The following is an 18,775-nucleotide window of genomic DNA, read 5'->3' as shown; positions in this document are numbered from 1 at the left end:
CCTACTTAAAGGGGACCTATATTGCCCCTTTTACAAGATGTAATATAAGTCTCTGGTGTCCCCAGAATGTGTCTGTGAAGTTTCAGCTCAAAATACCCCACAGATAATTTATTATAGCTTGTCAAATTTGCCTCTATTTAGGTTTGAGCAAAAACACAGTTTTTTGTGTGTCCCTTAAAATGCAAATGAGCTGCTGCTCCCACCACCTTTCCAGAAGAGGGCGGAGCTTTAACAGCTCACGCATCGGTTGCTCAACAACAACAAAGCTGGAGAATCTCACGCAGACAAAATGAGGATTGTCAGTAACGGTGTTCAGCCTTACATTGTTCAAACTGGAGTCGACACTGATGGAGAGACTCAGGAAGAAATTACAACTTTTAGAATGAAACTGGATGTTTCTGAATGGTTAGTGGATGGTTATACATATCTATCTACATAAATGTATAAATGGAGTTGATTCAACTCATCCACTAGCATGTGCCGTCATGTTAATCTGTTGTGCAAATCCAGCATTGAATTGACCCTCGTTTGTGAAGCAGTCTGGCGTAAAATGACGGCATGATAACGACACGACTACAACAACTCTTCCTCTTCTCTAAAGCAGCCCAACATGGCCCTTTGTGTTCTCGGGGGTGGGGTTTATGTAAATGTTGGGGTTCATGATGTCACCAAAAAGGGAAGAAGCTCGTTGTAGTCCCCCAACTGTTTGTTGTAGTCCTTAAAAAGCGATTTCTGTAAAAGAAAATATCTCCCTTTACATTGAACTTTGTGCATCCTAACTTTGTAGATGTTGTTTATGCTCAAACAGCAACATTACACACTAACTAAACGTTAAAAAAGTGAAAGCATAATCAAGGAACCTTTTTAATACATTAGCTCATCCATGAACATGATTTCTGCCTGAGTCCTGTCAGATAGCTTTTCATCAGCTGTGGATGTGAAGACGACAACTCCCATGATTCCACACTCAATCACGGCGTCATCAAGCTATGCATTTGATACTGTTTTAAATAAGACACCTCCAGCGGTGAAACTCACATACTATGCCGTTAAAAGGATGAAAAATATTACTTTTAAATAAGAATATAAGAGATCAGATCGTATAATTTATCTGAGCAGTATTTATCTAACACAAACGTAATGAGAATGACCTCAGATGATAAAGTTAAATAAATGCATTTTACACCAAATACAACCTAAAAACTGACCTGAAAACAGTGACGAACAGCAGCATTTACTATTTATATGGCTGAATCATTTTTCGTAGTCTATTCAACAAACTCAACACAGACAAGCCTCTAATTTGCATATGGAAACAAGCATATGCAATTCTATGCAAAACAAAATGAAAATCTCACACAGAGCCACCACAACATGATCTAATTCATATATGCAATATTAGTGTTAAATATTTAGCCATATACACCTGGAAGCTGCACTCTAGTCAAACAAATTGTCAGGTAGTTGATATATAACATGAGATGAACTTTTGTTTCACAAGATCAAGGTTAAATTTATAAGGAAAACTGCATATTTTAGATGCTGTAACCGCTCACTATTTTTTTTAGCTTTTTACAGCTCACTTAATAGTCAAACAAAGTGACTGATGAAAATTTAATGGTACAAATATTCCATGTAATCGCAGAATTAATAATGTCGTAAAAACGGCATGCTTAGAAATTATAAAAGAATTCAAAAAATGTTGTTTTAAACAGGTTTCGATTGAGTCACTGCCAGATACCCGTTTATATATTGATATATAACTGTAGCATGATTTATTCCAAACAAAGACACATTGCTAGACACAGCAGTAAGATTATATAAACACAGAAAAGAAACAACTTCTACCTGTTTTTAAATGTACGTATGTGAATTGGATTACTGTACCTGCAATGTCAGTGTGCCTGTTTTTCCGAATTGCAAAAGTCTGTCGGAGCACAGACCTAAACCTAAACCTGCAGTCAAACATCCAGAGCAACAGGTAATAAATCCCAACTTCACTCATTCAGTTTTAAAAGAGACTGACTCCACATACTGCAGACGGACTCCACACTGTCAGGGGAAGAACAACATCTCTCTGTTGCTCGCTCTCAAACACGGGTGACACATCAGAGGCAAATGACTGCCGTCCTCTCAGCCAATCAGAGGAGCTGCAGGGCTGACTGAAAGCCACAGCGGTGATGTCATAGAGCAGGTTCCTCATGTCCTGCCTTCAGGCTAACACTCTCTCTCCTCTTGTTCTGCCACTTTCTCGTCCCTTTTCCTCATTCATGCTCATACTAATGGACATTTAAATATTTTTACCTGTGGTGACTCAGCCAGTTTCACAGGTGGGTGGCAAGGCAATATCTGAAAAGCCTCTTCGATTGCCCTTACAGGTGGGAATAAGGAAAACTCATCCTATTCCACACCTGTTTTGAATCCTAAACCCTGCATCTGTGTGTGGTGAGCTGACCGTCACCATAGAAACATACAAACCTTGACCACCACAAAGCATTCAGTTCAAATGAGGGGGGTGGGATTGGCTACAAATGTGTTGTGGAGGAGGGTGTTCACATCACAGATGGGAGTAAAATGTAATAAACAGCATCTGGGCTTGTTAGCTAGAAAAGCTCAAATTAAAGACTAAGATCTTTGCATCAGATGCCGCAGTCATGTGACTCTGACAATGTGTCCTAACTAGACATTTTCCAGCAACCACATCTAAACATCCTTGCCGAATTTACTTAAGCAAAATTGTTTTTAGTATGCTGAATATTCTGCTTTTATTTTTTTTAAAAACACCCTTTATTTATAATTAAAAATAAATTAAAAATCTTTAACGTTTATTTATGCTTAAATCAAGATTTTTTATATATTCTCTGACAAAGTCTTGCTTTTATGCTATATCTTTTAGTTACGGTTTAATTATGTTTAGATATTTTACTGGTAAATCAGACAAAATTTTATGTAGTGTAGCTATGTGCTACAAAATAAATGATTAAAAGAACAAAAAAAGAACAAAAACAAAACAGACAGACGATAGATAGATAGATAGATAGGTTAGATAGATAGGTTAGATAGACGGACAGACAGGTTGGATAGAAAAACACACATATAGATAAGATAGATAGAAAGATAGGCAGGTTAGATCGGAGGTCGGCAACCCGCGGCTCTTTAGCGCTCCCCTAGTTGCTCCCTGGAGCTTTTTCAAAAATGTATGAAAATTGAAAAATATTTTTTGTTTTCATATGGTTTCTGTAGGAGGACAAACATGACACATTATTAACGTTTTCCAATGCTGTAAAAATGTGTATTATATTAAATTTCAACATTTCTGTCAACGAAGATTTGCGTCATAGCCTGCGACACACGTTTCAGCGCGGTCACGAGGATATGCATCGACGTCACTTTCCCGCCGAAAGCGCGCTCCCTCAGCTGGACTGAGTGGCAAAAGAACGTGCTGCGTGACTGGATTTAATAGGGGAAACTGAGAAAACGCGAGTAAAACAAACGATTACACTAAAGGTTGGACTCAAAAGTGTTTCTTACAACTTGTCAAATAAACCTAATCCATGGATATTGACATACAGCCAGGAGTCGTGTTTCCTGACATTTATATGTGCCTGATTTCGACGCCGGGGAAACACATAAAGCAAATCTGCCTGTGAATATTTTATATAACTACAATATAGGTAGGTTTAAATCCGCGTAATCACTTATATATATCGTCATATTGTCCAGCCCTAATATATAGTTTTATAGTATAGTTTTTGTCAGTGTTTATTTTAAAACACACAATTATGAGATTGTAACGAGGTTAGTAGATATAGGAAGAAGGAGGCGGGAACCGGCGAACATTCAACAAAACTTTAATATAAAATAAACAAACAAAACGAAAGTAATGCCGGCAGACCCTCGAAGGACGTCTGCCGGCCACACAAACATAACAAAACATAAAATAAAGTCCAGGCCTGGTCCTCTCTCGTCCTTCATTGTAGTCGCTCCTCCTTTTATGCCTCCGGAGCTCCTCCGTGAGAGACTCGAGGCCGGCACGCCTCGCAGGTGACGCTCATTATCACTCGCGTCACCGGCCTCGCGCCGTTCCCTCACGGCTCTCGCCCGCCCTGCTCGTCACATACCCCCAACGCCCCTCGCAGGCCGGGGGGTACCTCCGAGACTGCGCTCTACTCCCCCCCGGGGCCTGTCTCGGCGGCCGCAGCACCTGGGGGTAAGGACAGACGAGACGAGAGAAAGGAGACGGAAGCAAGGGGAGCGACAGGACGAAAGAGGGGAGAGAGGAAAAAGAAAAAAAAATTCTTGGTCCGGTTCCCCGACACACTGCCGCTTGGTCCTCAGCCTGCCGAGAGGCTCTTCTTCGCGGTGCCATGCGGTGGCACTGGACGCTCGGTGGACGGCCCGATCCTCGACCGCCTCCTGGCGGCCGGCGATGGCTCCTCCGACTGAGGGCAGCCGGCAGCGAGTCCCCCGTTCCCTGCTCCTCCCCTTTATGGCGGACGGCAGCAGGCTCCGGCCCACGGCGAACGGCGGCGACTCCTCCGCTCCCTCTTGGACGGCAGCCACCCCACCTCGTCCCAGGGGCACGGCCTCGAGCTCTCCGTCCCACCTTTCACAAGGCTCCAGTACCACCGCTTCGGGCAGCCTCTCGCGGTCTTCACTCCCGCGCTGCCCGAACTCCGCAGCACCGCGATCCCCCTCAGCAGCGAGGGCTCTCCGACAGCATGTCCCTCCTTCCTCCCGGGTTTCGGCACCAATGTAACGAGGTTAGTAGATATAGGAAGAAGGAGGCGGGAACCGGCGAACATTCAACAAAACTTTAATATAAAATAAACAAACAAAACGAAAGTAATGCCGGCAGACCCTCGAAGGACGTCTGCCGGCCACACAAACATAACAAAACATAAAATAAAGTCCAGGCCTGGTCCTCTCTCGTCCTTCATTGTAGTCGCTCCTCCTTTTATGCCTCCGGAGCTCCTCCGTGAGAGACTCGAGGCCGGCACGCCTCGCAGGTGACGCTCATTATCACTCGCGTCACCGGCCTCGCGCCGTTCCCTCACGGCTCTCGCCCGCCCTGCTCGTCACAGAGATATAAGATGGAAAATATTTAATTGATGATTTGTCAACATAATATATAACAATACAATATATATGGAATGATTTTACCTCAAAATCCAACAATTTGACATAAAATGATAAATGCAAATTCATGTTTCTCCGCCTGGAGTCCAGCTGTTTCTGTGAATTGCACCAATTCAGCAGTTTTTAAATATATACCTCGGGAATACCTCATTATGTATTTGTAGCCTACGTAGTCATTTTGATAGTAGGCTAATATAGCTAATATACACTTACAGCCTGTGTTGCCTTCATATGGGTTATATAAGGCTTTTAATTTTTTTGTTGCTCCAGACAGATTTGTTTTTTGTTTTTTTTGGTCCAATGTGGCTCTTTGAACATTTTGGGTTGCCGACCCCTGGGTTAGATAGACAAACAGACATGATTGATAGATAGATAGATAGATAGATAGATAGATAGATAGATAGATAGATAGATAGATAGATAGATAGATAGATAGATAGATAGATAGATAGATAGATAGACAGGTTGGATAGAAAAACAGACACATACACAGATAGATATCAAGATAGATAGATATCTTCATCCAAGAGCTCAAAGATGAACTCAGGCAGCTGAAGAAAGACGCCAACTCCTCCATCACTGAACTCACAAGAGCTCTCAGAGAACTGAAAGAAGAAAACCAAACTCTCCGCACACAGATATGCAAGTTAGAGGAGGACAAAGAGAGAAAGGAAGATAACTTCTCCAGACAGCTACAAGAAATGAGAGAGCAGTTACAGAAAAACAAAGAAGACAACACAATTCACCTCAGCACAGCTCCTACTACAGACTACACAGACAGCAGGCCTGCCACAAACACACAGACACCCGCAGAAACACACACATCACCTGCCCACCCTCCTGAACCTGATCCAGATGTTCTTCTCCTCATGGACTCTAATGGAAAGTTCTTGGAGCCAAAGAAACTCTTCCCACATCAGAAAGTCACCACAAAACGATGCAGCACAACAGGCCACGCCCAGCAGATCATCAGAGACTTCACAGGACACCCCTCGTGTGTTATAATCCACACCGGGACTAATGACCTCCACTCGCTGCGCAACAACACTGCTGATGCTGTCAGGAAGATGGCAGAAATCGCCAGCAAAAAATTCCCAGAGTCCCGAATCATCATCTCCACACTTCTCCCACGACATGACACACCACCACACATCATCTACAGCATCAATGCTGAAATTTCCCGCAGATGTTCTGCTCTCCCAAACGTGCACCTGGTCCACCACCACCACATCGGCCTCCAACACCTGTATGATGGTCTCCATCTACACAAAGATGCAGTGCGTGTTTTTGCAAAAACCCTGAAGGATGCAGCCCTGGGCCGCAGCCCAACATCACCAAGACATCTATTACCGACTCCAGCACACTACCGGCCCATTCACCCCTACATGCCCAGACACACCTCTCCGACCCCGATGAGGAAAGACGTCGGCTGGACAACCATCCCACGTCATCCACCACACCCACACCCACCTATGGCTCACTACACACCTGCAAACCTGCGGTCACCAACTTCACGTCCACCTGCTGGCCATCAAACCCCCATCAGGAAGAAGAAACCAAAGCCGCCCCCACATCCACACCAAGAGAAACCCCTGCAACCGAGAGCACAGAGCTACGCCGAAGTTGTAGCCCGACCTCGTGCTCCACCCACCACCGCCACACCTGCCAGCGAACTGAGCCGGATCAGAGAGATGCTGCACACACTGTGCAACCAGCTCCTGAGCAGATAAGAACAGCATTCACAAACACAGTGCTCTATTGGAAAAAAAAAATAAATAAATAAAATACACTAATGTAAATTGTTTACCATTTTCACGTTATTTTCTCTCTGTCTTACCAAATAGGTTTTTATAAAAATATATAAGTTGTTGGAATATTCAGGGTCTTCATTCTTCAATATTTGGTTCTAAAAGCACAGACCCTGAATTTCTGAAAAATATCAAAGATGCAGATATTGTCATTCTCACTGAAACCTGGTGTAGAAATGATGTGCTTACCTACTGTCCCTCAGGCTACTATGAAGTAATTGTGCCCTCAGTCAAATTAAGTACAGTCCATCGTGGACGAGACTCGGGAGGAATTCTGGTGTGGTACAGGGAGGATCTGGCCAAACATTTCTGTTACTAAAGTTGGAAAATTTCATTGCCATCTACATTCCTCCAGCAGAATCCCCTTACCATGATGAGGAATATCTGAGCAACCTCCACACAGAAATCAGCCATTTCCAGGCCCAGGGAAATGTGCTGCTGTGTGGAGACTTTAATGCAAGAACAGGATCTGAACCTGATAACATAGATCCAAAGGGCAATGAATATGTCTTTGGCCAAAAACCCCTGAGCCTCACAAAAAATCTCCCACAAAGAAACAACCTTGACCAAACGGTAAATAAAAATGGTAAAGGGTTAGTGCAGCTCTGCCAAGCCTCGGGCCTGTACATTCTTAACGGCAGGATCAGAGGGGACTCTTTAGGGAGGTTCACGTGTTGTTCAGGTCTTGGAGCTAGTGTAGTTGACTATGCCATCACTGACATGGACCCTTCCTCCTTCAGTGCATTTACTGTCAAACAGCAAACTCCACTCTCTGACCATAACCAAACTAACATCTGCATCAAAACTCATCACACACCAGAACAAAACAGGCTGGAAACCTGCAAAATGTATCAGGTCCAGCAGAGATACAAATGGGCTCCAGACAGCCCAGACAAATTTATCAATGCCCTCAATTTGGAAGAACTAAAAAATTTAATAAATACATTCATAAATAAGAAATTTGAAACAACTAATGATGGTGTTAATTCGGCTACAAATGAAATAAATTACATATTTTAAAAAGCAGCGCATATAAGTGAATTGAAAAAGAAAAAATATACTAAAAATACCCCCAAAAATGAAAAATGACTCAGACTGCAAAACACTAAGGAAACAACTTAGAAAATGATCAAATCTGAAACATAAAGAACCAAACAACACAGACATCAGAACTGAATACTGTGCAAAACTAAAACAATACAAAGACACAATTAGAGTAAAAAAGCAACACCATCTGACCAAAAGTTTACAGGAGATAGAAAATTCAATAAATCAGAATCAGTTCTGGGATATGTGGAATAATCCGAGCACAACAAAACCACAAGACCTACCAATACAAGATGGAGAAATCTGGACAAAACATTTTGAAAATTTATATAAAGAAATCCCACCAAAACAATGAAATGACAATTATAATCTGATCAACCAAAATCTACAAACTTATGAAGACACAATTAAAAATAATAAAAATCCACTCGACTTCCCAATTACACATGAAGAATTGACAAACAAACTAAAAAGCCAAAAATGTAAGAAATCTTGTGGTGCTGACAGCATTCTGGCTGAAATGCTGAAACACAGCACACCTGAGCTGCAGACGGCTGTGCTCACATTATTCAACATTGTACTTAGTTCAGGCTGTTTTCCTGACATCTGGAGCCAAGGACTTATTACCCCAATTCATAAGAGTGGGAATAAATTGGACCCTAATAATTTCAGAGGCATTTGTGTGAGCAGTAATCTGGGGAAGTTATTTAGCAGTATTTTAAACAATAGAATTGTAAACTTCCTTACCGAACACAATGTCCTGAGCCCGAGTCAGATTGGCTTCCTTCCAAATCACAGAACAACCGACCACATTTACACCCTACACACCCTAATCAATAAACACGTAAAACAAACCAAAAACGGAAAAATATTTGCATGCTTTGTTGATTTCAAAAAAGCATTTGATTCTATTTGGCACGATGGATTATATTACAAACTTTTACAAAGCGGTGTAGGGGGTAAAGCTTACGACATTATTAAATCAATGTATTTGAACAAATGTGCAATACGAATTGGCAACAAACATACAGAATTCTTCAGCCAGAAGACAGGAGTACGGCAGGGCTGTAGCCTGAGTCCAACGCTGTTCAACATTTACATTAATGAACTAGCGGTGCAGCTGGAACGGTCTACAGCTCCCGGACTCACTCTACAAGACAAGAACATCAAGCTCTTGCTGTATGCAGATGATCTGGTGCTGCTGTCACCCACTGCACAGGGACTACAGCAGCACCTGGACCTGCTGGAGAACTACGGCCAGAACTGGGCCCTGGCAGTAAACCTCAAGAAGACCAACGTTATGGTCTTCCAGAAAAAGCCCAGATGTCAGGAACACAGATACCAGTTCAGTCTAGGCAGCACCGCCCTTGAACACACGATGCAGTACACTTACCTCGGTCTGATCATCACTGCATTGGGGAGTTTCAGCATGGCAGTGAATGCTCTCAAAGATAAAGCTCGAAGAGCTCTATACGCCATCAAGAAAAGATTCCAAAACATTGATTTACCAATTCCAATCTGGTGTAAAATCTTTGATAGTGTGATTCAGCCCATTGCGCTGTATGGAAGTGAGGTTTGGGGTCCACTCAGTGATCAGAGCTACACTAGGGACAGACATCCAACAGAAGCCCTACACACAGAATTCTGCAAAATGATCCTAAAATTACAAAGAAGAACACCCAATAATGCATGTAGGGCAGAATTAGGCCGATTCCCATTGATTATTAATATGCAAAAAAGATCCCTCAAATTCTGGATGCATCTAAAATCAAGTCCCACAGAATCGCTACATTTTAAAGCATAACAAACCCAAGAACTGAACCCCGAAAAGAGTCCCCTCAGTCAGCTGGTTCTGAGACTTACTAACCTGACTAACTCTACTAACACTAACCAGTCTCAGACCAGCACTGCTTCTCCAAACATCAAAATAAACCAAATCTTCAAACAATCTAAAAATACATATCTGGAACATTGGGATGAGGAAACTAAAACACAAAGTAAATTACAATTCTATCGAACTCTAAAATCAAATTATGAATCAGAAAAATATCTCCAAAGTGTCAAAGACACAAAGCAGAGACGGATCCTGACCAAGTACAGGCTCAGTGAGCAGTCTAGCCATCGAGACCGGCAGACACAGAAAGAGCTGGTTACCCAGAGAGCAAAGGGTGTGTGTTCACTGCAGGACAGGAGAGATCGAGACAGAGACGCACTTCCTCCTTCACTGTCAAAAATACATATCAATTAGCGATCTCTACTTCACCAAATTCAGTAACGTAATAAAGAACTTTACAGCCATGAGTGAAGTAGAACAAATAAAAAGTTAATATTAGGAGAGGGACCGACAGCACCACTGGCTGCGAGATACGTGTGGACGTGTCACAGCCTGAGAGACAGCAGGTGAATGTGTGTAATGTGTGTGTCTGACCTCAGTGTGTTTCCCTACCGTCCACCACAGTGACCTTCCGTACGTGTGTGTGTATATATTTGTTTAAACACTATGGTACCAAATGTTCAGACATGTTCTATTGTGTTACACTGTTAATTTAAGTTTAAGTCATGTTGTAATATTTGATAGCATTATAATATTTTATATTTTCTTCTATTATACAGATGTTTTTATTATTGTTATATGTATGCTTTGGCAATATTGTATTATTTGCAGTCATGCCAATAAAGCAATTTTGAATTTGAATTTAGATAGATAGATAGATAAATAGACATATATAGATAAATAGACAGACATAGACAGACAGGTTAGATAGACAGACATAGACAGACAGGTTAGATAGACAGACATAGACAGACAGGTTAGATAGATAGACAGACATAGACAGACAGGTTAGATAGACAAACAGACATAGACAGACAGGTTAGATAGACAAACAGACAGAGATAGATAGATAGACAGACAGACAGGTTAGACAGACAGATAGATAGACACAGATATACATAACATACACATACACATTATCAATACATTAACATTTTTCAAATCCGTTAAAGGATTGTTACGCTGCAATAATTAGGTCGGCCGGAACCGAGAACATTTCCTATAACACTAGATATACCTGTACATCAGAATAAGAATGGCATCTACGCTAATATCATTCTCTCTGCTTATCCTGAGGTTTGCCGGGTGCTGGATCCAGGCCGTATCCAGATCAGATGTAGAACCTGTGTCTGGACCTGACTACAACGTAGCCCAGGAGACAATGGGCCTACAGATCCAGTTCTGGCTGCATCTATAATTCAGATTTTTAATCCCCGTATCCGCTTACATATATTTATATATAATCTATTTTTAATCTCAATAATAAAAATGTATAATTCAGATTTTGATCTCCATATCCATTTACATATATTATATTTATCTTTTTTCCCAGTGTTAGCACGCTGGGTTTTTCTCCTGAGGGTTTTTTTTCCACCCCTGGGAGTCAGCCAACATTGGCTTAATGTAGCACCATCTTGTATATGTTACACATTACCACGCTTGCTTGTACAGCTTATTTTTAACCACTTCTCTTTTTTTTTCTGTGCTTCTAATATGTAAAGCTGCTTTGAAACAATTACCAATTGTAAAAAGCGCTATATAAATAAATTTGACTTGACACACCTGTAAACCTGCGGTCACCAACTTCACGTCCACCTGCTGGCAGTGGTGTAATGTAACGAAGTAATAATACTTTGTTACAGTACTTAAGTATTTTTTGGGAGAATCTGTACTTTACTTGAGTTTTTATATTTCTGTCAACTTTTACTCCACTACATTTCCTAAATAAATTGTCTACTTTTACTCCGATACATTTTCCCAAAGCATTTTCGTTACTTACTACAAAATAAAGTCGGAAGAACACAGACTGCAAGCAAGCATGTGCAAACAAGTGCTCGCACAACCGCGGTTGATTTCATTTTCCGGGTTGCGTCCGTTGCTGGAGCGACGTAGAAGAGTGCGCTCATTACGAGAGCGGCCTCTAGAGGCGAAATAAAAACTATCACTGATGCCTCGTATAGTTTGTTTTGACACGTGATGTGAGGCTGCACGTTGCACAGAGCGGATCACTTCAAAACGATTTAAAACGGACAACAAAACGGTATGTTATACAGTGTACACTACAGTACAGGATGTTTTCATATCACTATAAAGTAATCCGTTTGTTGACTGGATGCTGCAATAGTGGAGAACAGTATGTTTGCCGTCGAGGCTGAGAGGACGCTAACATTAGTAGTACCTCAAGCGGTTAAAACAATGTGACACGATTGTTACCATTCATTTGCATTAGTTTATAACTATTTGTTCGCTGTTATGCATTCATTATCCGGCGAAGTTGCATATTTAAACTGTATTCTCATCATACAGCGACAGAAGTATAACAAATCAGAAATGTAGCCTATTCAGTTTGTTTTTATCGGCACTGTAACACATATTTTGATTAGATAATCATCAATTTTTCAAAATTAGAGCCAAATAATGTGTGAAAGTATACATATAATAGACATGCTATGCCTTTGTGTTTAAAGATGGTAATTTTTAAGCATGACTGATTTATATGAAATAGTAACATTTTACAATAAGAGTACATTTGTAACATTAAATAAGGTTAATAAAAGTATTGTTCATTTTTAAAGTTGCCTCTTACATTAGTTATAATGCACTATGAATTAACATGAACAAATGTATAATTAATATATTAGTATTTTTTATGTATAAAAATTACAATAAACATTTAGCCATTTTTTTAATTTAAAGAAACAAAATGTAAGAGAGTTAAAACTGAACACAATCTTGCCGCTCAAACTGTGTATAGAACAATTTTTAATAATATTTTTTTGCTCCTTTTGTATTTTACATTTACTTGTACTTTTACTTTCAATACTTAAGTACATTTAATATAAAAAAATACTTTTCGTACTTGAGTACAAAAAATATCACATACTTTAAAACTTTTACTCCAGTACAGAGGTGTCAAGTAACGAAGTACAAATACTTCGTTACCTTACTTAAGTAGAAATTTCGGGTATCTATACTTTACTGGAGTAATTATTTTTCAGCTTACTTTTTACTTCTACTCCTTACATTTTCACGCAATTATCTGTACTTTCTACTCCTTACATTTTAAAAATAGCCTCGTTACTCTTATTTCATTTCGGCTTGTTTTCATTCCGGCTTTAAAAAAAAAAAAAAAACTATCCAGATAAATCGCGCCATCCGGATAGAGTGAATTTGATTGTGGTTGGATGAGAAGATAAAACATATAACGTACCATTCTGACACCCTATTGGTTTGTACGTAATCCATCACACCTGCACATCAAATCACGTCACACTCCAGCAAGGAGGACTAAAAGGTGCGTTCACGCGGCCTTGTAATTCCTGTAGTTACGAGATTCGAGCTTGTAAAAAGCGTTCACGTCCTCGTAGAGATCGTAATTACAGCTTGTAAGCTGGTAGTTTTCTGAGATCTCCCACATGTTCCACCTGACCGCTGTAGATTCATTTAGGTGTTGATAGTGGTGTCATGGAAACGCATAATTCCTAGTCCAAGGACCAAAAGGACGTGAACAGCTCCGAATATAACGTCACGTGTTGTCATGTCAAGATTCCGGTAAATACGAGGTGACGTGAACGCAGTAATAGTCAGTGTTGGGGGCATTACTCAAAAAAGATGATTTCTTATAAGTTATTATTTCTACACTACTGGCTCATTTAGGCTATCAAACGGGTGCTTTCTCTTCGTCCTCTGCAAATTAAGCTAGGTAACGTAATGTTAGTTCGATAGAGAGACGTTTAAATCGTATACCGGTTTTTAAACTTTTTTTTTATTTTTTTTAAGCGCGACCCTTTTATTTATGTGACACAGTCATATACAACTAAACAAGCCAAAACGAATTAATTTAAAACGAAACTTAAGGTAAACCTGCATTGCTCTCATGGTATACCTCTCTCTTTCAGTGAAGTGGAGCAGTGCTCTTGCTGAATGGCACGGATTGCACTACAGACTATTGTACCTTTTATATGTTTTTTTTTTTTAAAACTGTATTTTATTTTTCATAACGAACAAGCTGCGATGTAACGTTTCCAGTGCTTTGTTGTGTGCGCGTGAGGCGCAGGCGCGATCAAACAGCTGTCTTTAAAGGGGACTTGCCTCATCGTCATGGCAACGGTTCGTGAACAGGTCAGATTACGTCAGAGTTTGTTGGATGCTCAGACGACCAAACAAACGCCGATTAAAGGTGCCCTAGATTCAAAAATTGAATTTATCTTGGCATAGTTAAATAACAAGAGTTCAGTACATGGAAATGACATACAGTGAGTCTCAAACTCCATTGTTTCCTCCTTCTTATATAAATCTCATTTGTTTAAAAGACCTCCGAAGAACAGGCGAATCTCAACATAACAACACCCACTGTCACGTAACAGTCGGGGTGTACGCCCCAATATTTGCATATGCCCGCCCATGTTCCCAACATTATGAAAGGCATTAGACAAGGGCAGGCATTAACGTCTGGAGCAGCACAACCGAACCATCAGACTAGGTAAGCAAGCAAGAACAATAGAGAAAAATGGCAGATGGAACAATAATAACTGACATGATTCATGATAACATCATATTTTTAGTGATATTTGTAAACTGTATTTCTAAATGTTTTGTTAGCATGTTGCTAATGTACTGTTAAATGTGGTTAAAGTTACCATCGTTTCTTACTGTATTCACGGAGACAAGAGCCGTCGTTATTTTCATTTTTAAACACTTGCAGTCTGTATAATTCATAAACACAACTTCATTCTTTATAAATCTCTCCAACAGTGTAGCATTAGCTGTTAGCCACAGAGCACAGCCTCAAATTCATTCAGAATGTAAACAATATAACAGTATACAATACTCACATAATCCGACGCATACATGCCGCATGCATGACGAACACTTTGTAAAGATCCATTTGAGGGTGTAAACTTTGTTTATGTACTGTTTAAGGCAAGCGCAAGCTTGGGGGCAGAGAGCATGAGAATTAAAGGGGCAGTAGCATAAATCGGCTCATATTTAATGATGCCCCAAAATAGGTAGTTAAAAAAATTAATTAAAAAAAATCTATGGAGTATTTTGAGCTGAAACTTCACAGACACATTCAGGGGACACCTTAGACTTATATTACATCTTGTAAAAAAACATTCGATGGCACCTTTAAACATGTTCAGTCGGGTAAACAGACTCCGACCAACGCCAACACCTATCCAACAAACTCCAACAGAGAGTTTGCTGGCGTTTGTTGGTGCGGTGTGAACTGAAACAGCTGAAAACAGCTGGCAGGTGTTAATGTCAAGCCCTGATTGTTACTAAGCCTGCCCTGGGTACACCAAAACTACCCGCATTTTTCTTGTCCGTTGCCCTCACAAATTTCTGCAGTTAAGCTTGGATGTACATTTACATTCCAATAAAGGTTATTAATGCCTCTGAATTTTGACTTTTTGCACCATTAGAATACTTATAGGCAACTAGTCATGATATCTTCCACTCCATGAAACCCATGTTAATGGTCAGTAGTACACATATATGGTGCTTTAATGTATTTGCATTGTACTAAAATGCGTTCATTTTCAATGGACATATATGCGGCTGAAACGGGTAGCCTAGTGCATCCCAAATTTTTCAACATTAACATTTTAATATAACATTATGGTCATTATGGCCTTTAGAAAAATGTTTTTTTGAGGAGGTGGAGTACACAATAGGCCCCTGTGGCACGGCCTAAGCTTTTGTCCTTAATGGCATTTTTTCCCCTACATTACTTTTACTTTTATACTTTAAGTAGTTTTGAAACCAGTACTTTTATACTTTTACTTGAGTAAAAAGCTTGAGTTGATACTTGAACTTCTACAGAAGTATTTTTAAACCCTAGTATCAATACTTCTACTTGAGTAATGAATGTGAATACTTTTGACACCAGTGCTCCAGTAACATTCTGAACAGCAACTTTAACATCTACCAAAGTCATTTTCTGGTAAGATATCTATACTTTTACTCAAGTATGGTTTTCGAGTACTTTATACACCACTGCCTGCTGGCCATCAAGCCCCCATCAGGAAGAAGAAACCAAAGCCACACCAAGCGAAACCCCTGCAACCGAGAGCACAGAGCTACGCTGAAGCTGTAGCCCGACCTCCTGCTCCACCCACCACCGCCACACCTGCCAGCGAACTGAGCCAGATCAGAGAGATGCTGCACACACTGTGCAACCAGCTCCTGAGCAGATAAGAACAGCATTCACAAACACAGTGCTCTATTGGGGGAAAAAAAAAAAAATACACTAATGTAAATTGTTTACCATTTTCACGTTATTTTCTCTGTCTTACCAAATAAGTTTATCTTTAATAATACTAATGCGTTCATTTCAAATAAGTTGTTGGAATATTCAGGGTCTTCATTATTCAATATTTGGTTCTAAAAGCACAGACCCTGAATTTCTGAAAAAAATCTAAGATGCAGATATTGTCATTCTCACTGAAACCTGGTGTAGAAATGATGTGCTTACCTACTGTCCCTCAGGCTACTATGAAGTAATTGTGCCCTCAGTTAAATTAAGTACAGTCCATCGTGGACGAGACTCGGGAGGAATTCTGGTGTGGTACAGGGAGGATCTGGCCAAACACATTTCTGTTACTACAGCTGGAAAATTTCATTGCTGGTTAAAAATAAAAAAACAAATAGGCATTTCAAGCACTGACACTTATATCTGTGCCATCTACATTCCTTCAGCAGAATCCCCTTACCATGATGAGGAATATCTGAACAACCTCCACACTGAAATCAGCCATTTCCGGCAGGATCAGAGGGGACTCTTTAGGGAGGTTCACGTGTTGTTCAGGTCTTGGAGCTAGTGTAGTTGACTATGCCATCACTCACATGGACCCTTTCTCCTTCAGTGCATTTACTGTCAAACAGCAAACTCCACTCTCTGACCATAACCAAACTAACGTCTACATCAAAACTCATCACACACCAGAACAAAACAGGCTGGAAACCTGCAAAATGTATCAGGTCCAGCAGAGATACAAATGGGCTCCAGACAGCCCAGGCAAATTTATCCATGCCCTCAATTCGGAAAAACTAAAAAATGTAATAAATACATTCATAAATAAGAAATTTGAAACAACTAAAGATGGTGTTAATTTGGCTACAAATGAAATTAATTACATATTTAAAAAAGCAGCACATAGAAGTGAATTGAAAAAGAAAGGCAAAATATATACTAAAAATACCCCAAAAAATAAAAAAATGGTTTGACTCAGACTGCAAAACACTAAGGAAACAACTTAGAAAATTATCAAATCTGAAACATAAAGAACCAAACAACACAGACATCAGAAGTGAATACTGTTCAAAACTAAAACAATACAAAAGACACAATTAGAGTGAATAAGCAACACCATCTAACCAAAAGTTTACAGGAAATAGAACATTCAATCAATCAGAATCAGTTCTGGGATATGTGGAATAATCTGAGCACAACAAAACCACAAGACCTACCAATACAAGATGGAGAAATCTGGACAAAACATTTTGAAAATTTATATAAAGAAATCCTACCAAAACAACTCAATGACAATTATAATCTGATCAACCAAAATCTACAAACTTATGAAGACACAATTAAAAACAATCAAAATCCACTCGACTTCCTAATTACACATGAAGAATTGACAAACAAACTCAAAAGCCAAAAATGTAAGAAATCTTGTGGTGCTGACAGCATTCTGGGTGAAATGCTGAAACACAGCACACCTGAGCTGCAGACGGCTGTGCTCAAATTATTCAACATTGTACTTAGTTCAGGCTGTTTTCCTGACATCTGGAGCCAAGGACTTATTACCCCAATTCATAAGAGTGGGAATAAATTGGACCCTAATAATTTCAGAGGCATTTGTGTGAGCAGTAATCTGGGGAAGTTATTTAGCAGTATTTTAAACAATAGAATTGTAAACTTCCTTACCGAACACAATGTCCTGAGTCCGAGTCAGATTGGCTTCCTTCCAAATCACAGAACAACTGACCACATTTACACCCTACACCCTAATCAATAAACACGTAAAACAGACCAAAAATGGAAAAATATTTGCATGCTTTGTCGATTTCAAAAAAGCATTTGATTCTATTTGGCACGACGGATTATATTACAAACTTTTACAAAGCGGTGAAGGGGGTAAAGCTTACGACATTATTAAATCAATGTATTCGAACAACAAATGTGCAATGCGAATTGGCAACAAACAGAATTCTTTAGCCAGAAGACAGGAGTACGGCAGGGCTGTAGCCTGAGTCCAACGCTGTTCAACATTTACATTAATGAACTAGCGGTGCAGTTGGAACGGTCTACAGCTTCCGGACTCACTCTACAAGACAAGAACATCAAGCTCTTGCTGTATGCAGATGATCTGGTGCTGCTGTCACCCACTGCACAGGGACTACATCAGCACCTGGACCTGCTGGATGACTACTGCCCGAACTGGGCCCTGTCAGTAAACCTCAAGAAGACCAACGTTATGGTCTTCCAGAAAAAGCCCAGATGTCAGGAACACAGATACCAGTTCAGTCTAGGCAGCACCGCCCTTGAACACACGATGCAGTACACTTACCTCGGTCTGATCATCACTGCATTGGGGAGTTTCAGCATGGCAGTGAATGCTCTCAAAGATAAAGCTCGAAGAGCTCTATACGCCATCAAGAAAAGATTCCAAAACATTGATTTACCAATTCCAATCTGGTGTTTGATAGTGTGATTCAG

General features: G+C 40.2%; 1 protein-coding gene across 7 annotated transcripts in view; it reads right to left on the bottom strand.

The window, feature by feature from the left end:
* The window catches only part of shroom3 (shroom family member 3), a 109,087-nt gene that overhangs the window by 52,768 nt on the left and 37,544 nt on the right, over nt 1–18,775 (bottom strand). For 2 of the 7 annotated variants that reach the window (XM_067375003.1, XM_067375002.1), the window contains exon 2: nt 1,888–5,071. The exons of 2 other annotated variants lie outside the window; for them this stretch is intronic. The gene's annotated coding sequence lies outside the window, so the exon portion shown is untranslated. Of the gene's footprint in view, nt 1–1,887; nt 5,236–5,352; nt 5,474–18,775 lie in introns of all 7 variants that reach the window. 3 more of the 7 variants (XM_067374999.1, XM_067375001.1, XM_067375000.1) reach the window with 3 other exon arrangements.

The sequence above is a fragment of the Chanodichthys erythropterus genome, chromosome 22 (genome assembly GCF_024489055.1).
Source record: "Chanodichthys erythropterus isolate Z2021 chromosome 22, ASM2448905v1, whole genome shotgun sequence".
NCBI classification, from domain to species: Eukaryota; Metazoa; Chordata; class Actinopteri; order Cypriniformes; family Xenocyprididae; genus Chanodichthys; species Chanodichthys erythropterus.
The sequence above is the reverse complement of the archived record's forward strand: the minus strand, read 5'-3'. Positions and strand labels throughout refer to the sequence as shown.